Below are 11713 nucleotides of genomic sequence, written 5' to 3'. Positions count from 1 at the left end.
GGCTCTGTGAATCGCACGCTCATAGTTGTAGAATGCTGTGCGGAAAGCTTTAAAACATGACGGATGGTGTTTGGCCTCACATGCAAAGAGGTCTTTGTTTTTCACCTTTCGATGGAGTCGATAGAGACCCATTTTCTCAGCCCGTGTTTCGATTTGCTCCCATGCATTTTCTTTGTTTTTAAAGGATGGGAAGGTTGTAGGCCTCTCAGTATTGCGATGAGCATCTTTGGTCTCAACTTTCTCACAAAATATACACTCTGGCGGGAAGATGGGTTCAGCAGAACCTCCTGGTTTACGAGGAGAGTGATGCCATGATGAGGTTGGTGGCCCTGGTTCTGTATCATCTCCCAGACGATGAAAGTGGCGGACAAAGTGCTTATAACACTTGCTGTGATATCCTACTCTTTCTAGGTCATCAGGAAGAGTTGCCGGGATCTGATCACATACTGATTGCATACGACATGGGGAGTCATGCGGTTGGTTGAGACGTCTATCCCGGATCTTTTGAAGCAGTTGCAGTTTTTCTGAAGCAGATCCTTTAATTTTACGGAGGGGCGTGAAATCCCCATGATCAGACATGGATGGTACATGAAGGATGCATGTAGGAGGAGAGCTTTGGGCTGCAGGTTCTACACTCCGTTTTCTTTTGGGCATGCTTGCTGTCGATGTCTACCATCACTGTTAAATGACAAATAAGAAATCACGAATGATGTTAAAAGTGCCTGTGAAAGGAGGCTCTGAGTTTTCAGTGAGGTAACATAGGTTCTGAGTCATGTTCTACACTAGGGTACTTTTTAGCTGACTAAACCATGTTTAGTGGCATCAAAAGTGCTAATAGCTAAAACATCTAAATTCTTCCACACTAACGTTAGCTATCTAGGCCAATGAAACATTGTGCTAAGTTACTGTAGCTAGCTCAGCTGTCGTGCCTCTTTCTGGTTCAATTCATATACAGAAGTCAACAGATATGTCTCATGTTTGGCATTAACAAAAGTTTAAGTTACACCGACATTAGGAACATACTGTACATAGATGAGGCTAGCTTTAACGTTAGCTAACATGGTGCTAGCTGGCTCAGCTGTTATTCTGCCTGTTTATGATTTCATGCAGAAACTGAAGTCAAGAGTGTGAGTAACATTATAGTTAGCATCTTACCTGGCTAGATTGGAGGATGAATACCAAGAACAACACACAGATGGAATGGAAGACTGAACTTTCAACTGAGGTATTCAATAACATCAACGTTACCAATTGATACGAGCGCGCGACATTACCAATTGATACGAGCGCGCGAGCGCGCATGTTACATGGATGGAAATGTAAAATGGCAGCTATAGCAGCACTAATTTGGATCTCTAGTCTGTCATTTCTGCACTGTGATTGGATAACATAAAAAAATATGTTTGGGAGTTAACAGCAGGAGTTGGTAGATTTTACGTGGGCTGGGTGAGAAACCTTTAAATAAGCAAGTGAAAATCTCTCGCAATACAAAGTCAATGGTGGGAAGAAAAGTTGAGTGGTACCAATGTTACTGCCAATGTCCCGCCCCTATGCAAGACTCAGGAGCATCTTGTTGACATTTAACCTTGAAAATACCTGGGTTTAGACCCCTTATGTACCATGTTAAGTTATCTGCAGTATTAACGTATCCTTATCATTTGTAAAACTGATTATTTTGTAATTACAGCATTAATATGCATACTAGTATACCATAGACACATGTAATCATGTTATGAATAGTTCTATCATGATCTATGCCCTTCAAAACATGGGTCTAGACACCTTCATTTTTCAATTATCTGCAATATTGGCTGAGATATGTCAAAAATCGTTTTTTTGATAATGGCAGCAGTAATTTGCATAAAAATGGTATGTGGGACATTTTTTCAGCTTGGGGCCATAGCTAGTCATTTTCTACACATTTTTTCCAATCTAGAAACACTGATTAGAAGTATATCTCCGGGGGGTGCAGGGGGACCTAGTCTTCCTACTAGACTAATAAAGAAATTTAAGGTGCTGGGAATGGGTAAGAATAATTAAGATGGAGATTACATGATGCAACGCGCAATCTTGGAGCATGTCATACAGGATAAGGATTTGGCGGTGATAATACGATATATATATATATATATATATATATATATATATATATATATATATATATATATATATATATATATATATATATATAGGGTGTATATATATATATATATATATATATATATATATATATATTGTTATATATATATATATATATATATATATATTGTTATACCAGGCCAGAGCTATAACAAATAATAATAAGCAAACAAATAAGCAAAAACAAATAATAAACAAAATTTAATAATTAATAATTATAAATTATTTAATAATTTAATAAAATTTAATACAAATTTAATAATTACAAAATTAATTAATTAATTACAAATTAATTAATTACAATTAATTACATTAATTAAATAATTATTAATTCATTAATTACAAATTTTATTCCGGTTTTAATTTACAAAATTTAATAATTTAATAATAAACAAATGATAATAATATATAGGTGGCTATAGGTAAGGCAAACAGGGTATTAGGTTGTTTTCGTATGGAGATAAAATACACAGTATATCAAAAGAGGTAGTGTTAGCACTGTATTACATTTAATGAGGCCGTGTCTAGAATAGTGTGTTCAGTTTTAGTCACCACATCTGAGAAAGGAAATAGCTGCCATAGAGGGGGTTCAGCATAGGGCTAATAGGTTGATTCCGGGCCTAGCTAGACTATGCTATGAGGAACGCATGAAGGAGACGTGACTTTACACGTTACTCATCAAAAGGAGGCGACGACGAGGATACCTGATGGAGATGTTGAAGATAATGAAGGGTATGAGCAAAGTAAGTGCGGAAGAGGTTATTTTAGTGGAATACAGTGATAGGACCAGGGACAATGACAGCCTGAAAATAAAGAGTAGAGTAAAGACAGTACTAAGGTAGAGGTCATTCGGGCAGAGGATAGTTAATGCTTGTTATCGTCTCCCTGGGAAGGTAGTGGCAGCAGATCAAGAGTAGATAAGTTTGAATTGGAATTAGCTCGGTACCTAGACCCATTGGAGATAGATGGGTATGGGGATATGGGCAGGCATTGTGGGGAACTTATGTGTGGATTGGTGATGGTATCTGGTTTTTATAAAAATGTGGAGTAAAGGCATGATGGGCTTTGGATCAAGCTAAATATTACGGATGTGGCATGTGGCTAACTCCCATGGCATGTGGAGTAAAGGTATCGTGGCCTCCTCTTGCTCCAAAGTTCCTTGTATATCTTTACATATCCTTATAAATAATAAACCGTGTGATACTCGAATCAAGCTAAATATTACGGTGTACTCTGAAGAAGAAGCAGAGGAAGAAGTTAAAAATTCTCCATGCACTGGGCTTCCTGTAAGACCTCTCAGCCAGTCCAATGGCAGCACCTCACACCAGCAGAATATGGGCATCTCATAAAAATGTACGTGCACGTCCACTGCTCACACGTATAAAAAGAAATACCGTATTCTGAATGTGTCTATTTAGGAAAGAAATTCCTAAACCTAATTTTCTGAGACAAGATATTAGAGAGAAGAGGAAGAAAGTAAGCATGATATGAGAGAAAAGAGATTGTTACCTCCAACATCAAAGGTGAACTGAGGTTACATTCTCACCCCTGTTTGTCTGTTTGTCTGTGAACAGGATATCTAAAAGGTTATAGACATATTCGGACGAAATTAGTTCTACAGGTTGGGTGTGTGACAAGGACGAAATGATTCGATTTTGTTGAAGATCTGAATACGGATCTAGATCCGACAATTTTTAAATATTGAAGTGTCTCGTACACGTGTTCACTATGAGAGCGGCAGGGAGAGTCATGTTATTATCCTTATTATTATTGCCAATTATTATTGCTATGACTTTTGTTAGATTAGGTCATTGAAAGGATCAGACCGTGCATGACATTATAACATGTTAGATCAGGTCATTGAAAGGATCAGAACATGCATATTATAACATGTTAGATCAGGTCATTGAAAATATATCATTAATATTACGGTATTCCATTACCATAAGTGTTGTTATTACCTTTGTAATAAGAAGCAGCTTTGGAAAAATATCACGAAAAACGCCTTGGACGAACTCCACTTTAGCGGCAGGAGGATCGTGTTATTAATCCTTGTGGAGTATATAGACTACAGTAGATCTAGGATCCGGTGCGTGGCGACGTGATAAGCATTGAGTGTTGTCCGGATGCCTCCAAATTTCTTTATTTATTGTTATAAATAGCATTAGCGACTGTTTAAAAAACTAATCATATGTGCTTATGGTTTATAATATTTTTACCTCTGGTTGAGGCCTTTAGGCCGTTGCTCCCACAAAAACGCCATGAAAAGCTATTTATAAACGTTGGTACGACGTTTGTTCAAGGAGGAGAAAAAAAAAACCCTTGGGGAGGTGGGATATTATTAGTATTAATATCGTTTTGTAGTTACCTTAATATTACTTTATTATCATTCGTTTTGTTTTTAGAAGCGGCCTTGGAAAAACACCACGATAAAGCTAATTTAACATGGATATACACCTCAACATGCATCTCCATTGGTGGCAATGGCGGGGAAAACCTTCTTGGGAGAGAAAATCCCCTTGGGGAGGGGAGGGGGGGGGCAAATGAATGCACTACAACCTTCATTGTGTGACCATTAGTTCTCTTGTCAAGTTTGGTTGAGATTGGATAAGTAACGATCGATTGTATCGTGGTCAAAACATCATCAGACAGACAGACACCAAATTGGTCGTTTTAGTATGATGATGATTGGGCAAAAAACGATATATAGCATGATATTTCAAAATATTGTGGACAGATCATTACAAAACTTGGTGGAGGAGTTGGTTAGGCGACAACAACAAAGCGATTTGATTTTGGGTCAGGCCAGCCGATGAGGCCTATCAGTGGGATAAGAAAACGTAAACTGTTCAGAACGGTCAGGCTGTTCCAGTTGTGATTATTTCGAAGAAACATATTGTTACGTTTATGTAACAATTCGAATTGCAAGATTATTGTTACATTTATGGGGGGTAGGCAATGGAATACCTAAGGCCAGGTAGGATTGTATCGGTAGTGTGCTCCGAATGTCGTGAAGAGGCAGAAACCTCTAACTTAAGTCAGCTCTGTGTGTTCGGATTAAGTGTGACATGTGGCCATACGGAGGGTGACTCTTGTGTTATGTAGCTTAGGAGTTAAGGGTAAATCCCCTGTATGTAAATGACCTCTGTGATTTTTCCTTTGTTCCTTATGACAGACACCACACCAGCCGTGCACTCCGCACCCAAATTAATAACACTAAATAAAAGCCACCAGGATTCAGACATTGACACTACCTCGACACCACACTGCGAACCATCTCAATGGGCGTGAAGAAGGCCGTGAGGCCCCGCCCCGAGAGGAATGATTGGTCGTGGCCATGGAGCAATGCATTAGCACCCACAGATTGGTGTGCGCGTGCGACGTCATGATAGCACATTCTGGGCCGGGAGGGAAAAGGAAAAGCGAACGCCATTTTCTCTCTCTTGCGCTGGGTTTTCATAACGAGCGTACGCATCTCTTTGGGTCCTGAGCTGATGAAAGGCGGTCGCAGTTCGTGCTCCTCTTCTCTTCCTCGCTCTTGGTCCTGGCTTTGATTGCAGGCGGACGCATTGGCATTTTTCTCTCTCTTTCCCGTGGACTCTGACGCTCTTGGTTCGTGGCTTCGTGGTGGCTGGGTGCCCTGCCGTGTGAGCCGGAGAGACTGCGGTGCTTTGTGGAAGGAGGGGCGAGGAAGGAGCAAGGGCCTGAGCGCTGCACGTTGGTGGCGGGAGTGAACGCAGCTGCGCCCAAGGCCTGTTTTCCCGCGCACGAGCTCGGGGACCGTGCGGCAGCCGGCGGGGTTGGAGACCACTTGAGGAGACCACAGAATTCAGACAAATACACCACACACACCTTGAATTACTTTCATTCATTTATCTCTTCCTGTGTCTGATTCATGAGTCCGTATGGGGGCACCCCAAATAGGAATTTTAGTACTGCACATTTCTAGTTCCCTGGCATTTCTTTTATTAAACCTGTTAATTGTTGAATTTTAATTCCTTGTCCTGTCCCGTTTATTTGTTGGTGGTTCGGAAAACCCGCTTCACGCCCATCCATCCAGGTAAGCTTCGCTACCCTCCACTACTCCCCCGCGCACATAAATAACAACGCCATTGTTGGACTGAACGCCTCGGAGTTAAGCTCGATTGGTCATTCGTCCGAGGCCGATCTTTATGGGCATGGACATGACAATTTTATCAATCGGGAATTACTAGTTAACCCATTAAAATGTATTGACACTCTCCTATAATAACTAAATACATGGCGAGCGAGGGTTAGGCCAAATTATTTACAATCTGTTCCTGTTTTTTTTGTTTAACTTTAAAATTACTTTGTGTATATTCATGTACAGTGTGCACATGTTCTATTTTTGCATTCTAGTGATCAAGTATACAATTCAATCGAAATAAATTAATGATTTTAAAGGTTGTAGAAAAAAATTCCAGTTGTTTACCGCCATTGATGCAGTTTATTTTACACCACCTGATTTAACACATTACATTAGATATTTTTCCTGCTTTTTGTGTCCTTTATGACATCATTAAAAACTACATTTCCTGTTCTGAATGATTTTCAAATTTGTTGGCTGTCAGTCAGGCAGACAGTGTAAAATAATTATCTCACTCCTCTGCGCGTGCGCAATCAGGCTTAATTCAGAGCCAAAGTCATGCTAAACTACAGATGAATTTTCCGATTCATATTCCGATTTGTCTTCAAAATTTAACATTTAATTTAAAAATCAAGTTTTTCCTCGATTATAAACTATCTTTGTAGACAGACAGACAGACAAGCAGAAGTGAACCAATTGCTTAACCCTGATTTTCGCTTTGAGAGTGCAAGGTAATAACCTTATACAGTAGTAGATTAATAATAATGGCGAAGTGCAAGAAATATCTCTTACAGACACTGCACCCCAACCTGAACTGAATTACAGATGTTCAGATAAGATATCTTGTGGTTAACCGTTGCTGGTTTGAGATCATGCTTTACCTGAAATGTCCTAAGTTTCCAAGTAGTGAGAGACAAAATACATTTCTGAAATTCACTCATTATGTTTGTAGATTTCCCAAACTTTTTTGTACCTGTTATTACAAAAGGATAGTAGCGCCATCTAGTGTGGGGATGAACACAGGTGTGTTTGGGTGGTATGAATGATGTAAACAGCACTAAGATGGAGGAATAAATTACATATCCCTGAATGTTTGATGAGTGATCATGAGACAGGATTGACCTGTACACATACCCACGCATGTCAATCTTTGCATTTGACTAATTAGACCAGAAAATGAAACCAAAGCAGGCCATTGTGTTTCTGTTTCCTTTAATTGGATGCAGAATAAAGTTTCTTTTGAGGATACAAGTCACACTTTTTTCCCCGAACTTTGTTCAGACTTCTCCATAATGTTTAGTTTGATTCGAGTATCACACAGTATATCATTAACAAGGGTATGTAAAGATATACAAGGAACTTTGGCACAAGAGGAGGCCATTCAGCCCATCATGTAATCACTCCACATCTACATCAACACCAGATACCATCACCCATCCACACACAAGGTACCCGCGATTCCTGCCCATATCCCCATACCTATCTATATCCAATGGGTCTAGGTACCGAGCTAATTCCAATTTAAACCTATGTATCTACTCTTAATCTGCTGCCACTACATTTCCAGGGAGGCGAATACAAGCATTAAATATTCTCTGCCTGAATGACCCCTCCACCTTATTACTGTCCTTCTATATGTCAGCCATTTCCTTTCTCCAGATGTGGTGACTAAAACTATACACACTATTCGAGATAAGGCCTCATTGAATTCCTGTACAGTGCTAACATTTGATTGAGAATATATCTCCATACGAAAACAACATGAACCCTGTTTGCCTTACTTATAGCTGACTAACAGCTACCTGGCACTGTGCTGTCTACTTCCCTCCACCCTTCCCATCTCCCCCTGAATAAACACTACATGGCCAAACGTATGTGGACACCCCAACATCACACCCATATGTGCTCGTCGAACATCTCTTTCCAAAATAATGGACATTAAACATGGAGTTGTCCCCCCTTTGCTGATATAACAGCCTCCACTCTTCTGGGGAGGCTTTCCACTCGATGTTAGAACATTGCTGCGGGGATTTGCTTCCATTCAGCCACAAGAGCATTAGTGAGGTCGGGCAGTGATGTTGGGCGATTAGGCCTGGCTCACAGTCGGCGTTCCAATTCATCCCAAAGGTGTTTGATGAGGTTGAGGTCAGGGCTCTGTGCAGGCCAGTAAAGTTCTTCCACACCGATCTCGACAAACCATTTCTGTATGGACTTCACTTTGTGCATGGGGGCAATGTCATGCTGAAACAGGAAAGGGCCTTCCCAAAAATGGCCTTCCCCAAACAAAAAGTTGGAAGCACATAGTCGTCTAGAATGTCATTGTATGCTGTAGCGTTAAGATTTCCCTGCACTGGAACTAAGGGGCCAAGCCCGAACCATGAAAAACAGCCCCAGACCATTATTCCTCCTCCACCAAACTTTACATTTGGCACTATGTATTCGGGCAGGTAGCGTTCTCCTGGCATCCGTCAAACCAAAATTCGTCTGTCGCACTGCCAGATGGTGAAGCGTGATTCATCACTCCAGAGAACGCGTTTCCACTGCTCCAGAGTCCAATGGTGGCGAGCTTTACACCACTCCAGCCATCGCTTGGCATTGCGCATGGTGATCTTAGGCTTGTGTGCGGCTGCTCAGCCATGGAAACCCATTTCATGAAGCTCCCAACGAACAGTTGTTGTGCTGACATTGCTTTCAGGGGCAGTTTGTAACTCGGTAGTGAGTGTTGCATCTGAGGACAGAAGATTTTTATGCGCTACGTGCTTCAGCACTCGACAGTCCCGTTCTGTGAACTTGTGTGGCCTACCACTTCGCGGTTGAGCTTTTGTTGGCCCGAGACGTTTCCACTTCACAATAACAGCACTTACAGTTGACCGGGGCAGCTCTAGCAGGACAGAAATTTGATGAACTGACTTGTTGGAAAGGTGGCATCCTATGACAGTGCCACGTTGAAATTAACTGAGCTCTTCAGTATGGCCCGTTCTACTGCCAATGTTTGTCTATGGAGATTGCATAGCTGTGCATTTGATTATATATACCTGTCAGCAATGGGTGTGGCGGTGTCTGCATAATTTTGGCCATGTAGTGTATTAACATCCCCAAATCCTTATCCTGTGCGATCCACTTCAAGTCTGCCCCTTTCATGTTGTTGTCTCCATTTTCATTCTTCTTAGCCATCTCCAGTACCTCACTTCTCTTTATGTTAAACCGCATCTGCCAATCTTTTTGCCCAATCTATAAAGGTATTTTCCTGAATGGCATCCGCCCTCACTTCTTTTTTTATTTCTCTTTCTCTTTCTCTTTCTCTCTCTCTCTCTCTCTCTCTCTCTCCCCCTGCCGGCTGTTGCGATTTGGGTATGGCGTCGTGGCGGCTGTGAGCAACTGCTCTGTGTTGTGGTGAGTCCTTTGTCTGTTTTTCTACTCTCCTGCCCTACCCCTCCCTCTCCTTTTCCATCCTGTGTGCTTTTGGCGTTTTGTTTTTCATCCTTTCTGTACCTTTGCCTTCGAGAGAGAGAGAGAAAGAGCGCACAGTCCGGTGTTGAGAAGGTCCTAAGCCGGCGGTCTGGTATGGCCGCCGGGGGAGGTCTTTCTTCACTCTGTGGCTGTGTTCAAGGGCTTTAGGCTATAGCTGATCTGTTTGTTGGTGTTCGACAAACATTGGGTTTTCTCGGTTCTCGGTTACGAACTTGTCTTTGGTCGAGTTGGAATGGCGGGCGAACGTTTCTGCATTGATACTTACGAATCGCTAACTCGTAAACACGGGCTAGTTTGTGTTCCTCCCAACGAGGTGGCCTTTCCGCCATTGGAAACATCGTTGGTGCACACAGTATTCGCGCTGCCTCTCGTATGAATAAGAAATTTGTCATATTTTTGTCCGAGGAGCACATGGTGGCGAGTGTAGTCGAACAAGGCTTGTTCATTGAACCGAACACGTTCCTCTCTGTGTTCGCCTTACAAGCCCAGACGGTAAAGATTACCATCAGTAACATCCCGCCATTTATTAGAAATGAGGATTTACGTGAACAATTAAGCAAGTTCGGTAAGGTCGTGTCGAGGATTTCGATGGTGCCGATGCGAAATGTTTGCCATCGATTCAAACATGTCATGTCCTTCAAGAGAGTGGTGTACATGATACTGCCTGCAAATGTAAAAACGCTCAATGTCGTGTTGAGTGTGAAAATCAACGGCTTTGAATACAAAATGTATGCCTCCTCGGAGGCTATGACGTGTTTCGAGTGTGGGGCTTACGGGCATGTGAGGAGTGCCTGCCCCAATGCGGTTACACCGCAGGAAAGCGGAGGATTGGTGAGGAGCGACTCATCACCGCACACCGACGGGGAGGAGGTGGTGTCGAGTGTATAACCCACTCACCCCACCTCACCCCACCTCACCCCACCTCACCCCACCTACTGCCGTAAGCGAAGCGCCAGACCCGACCACCCCGACCGGGGGGGAAGTGGTAGATTTAGAACGTGAGGTGACTAACTCCGCCCCCCCCCCCCCACCTAAGGTGGGAATGAAAGTGGTTGAACCCTCTCCCATTTCGTCGTTCGTCCACTGTAATAATAATAATAATAATTCATTTATTTTGTATAGCGCTTTTCCAGAAGCCCAAAGGTGCTTTGACAGAGTGGCAAACATAATGCACAACAATACATGAAAACAACAATTGCAAAAAGACAAGAATCAATAGGGAAATATCCAAAGCAAAAGGAGGGAGAAGGAGAAGAGATAGTCAGGGGTTAAATGCTGTGGGCTGAATGCTGAATGCAGTGTTGAACAGGTGGGTCTTTAGTGATGCTCTGAATGTGGCGAGCGAGGAGGAGTCTCCGATGGTGTGAGGTAGTGAGTTCCAGAGGGTGGGAGCAGTGATGGAGAAGGCCCTGTCCCCCCAGGATCTGAATTTGGTCCGGATGGAGGGGGTCAGGAGGTCGGCACCAGCAGAGCGGAGGTTGCGGGCGGGAGTGCGTCTGGAGAGGAGGCCAGCCAGGCAGGATGGGGTCAGGTTATGGAGGGCTTTGTATGTCAAGAGGAGGATTTTGCACTGGATTCTCTGGGGGATGGGGAGCCAGCGAAGCCTGCAAAGGACGGGGGTGATGTGGTCACGGGTCCGGGAATGGGTGAGTAGACGGGCAGCGGAGTTCTGAATGTATTGGAGCTTATTGGTGATTTTTGAGGGTGAACCACAGAGGAGGCCACTGCAGCAGCCCAGACGGGAGGCGACGAAGGCGCGGACGAGGGCCTCTGCAGCCGTGGAGGAGAGGGATGAGCGGAGACGGGCAATGTCCTTCAGGTGAAAGAAGGCTGACCCTGTGATCTGTTCAGTGCATTTGTCGAAGGAAAGGGCCCGGTCAAAGATGACGCCAAGACTCCGGACGTGAGGGGAGGTGGACACTGGGACACCGTCGATGCCGAGGGCAAAGTTATGGGTGGATTTTGTGAGCGTTTTTGGGCCAATGATGATTATTT

The sequence above is a fragment of the Myxine glutinosa genome, chromosome 10, assembly GCF_964187855.1.
Source record: "Myxine glutinosa chromosome 10, kmMyxGlut1.1, whole genome shotgun sequence".
NCBI classification, from domain to species: domain Eukaryota; kingdom Metazoa; phylum Chordata; class Myxini; order Myxiniformes; family Myxinidae; genus Myxine; species Myxine glutinosa.
Note: the sequence above shows the minus strand (reverse complement) of the source record.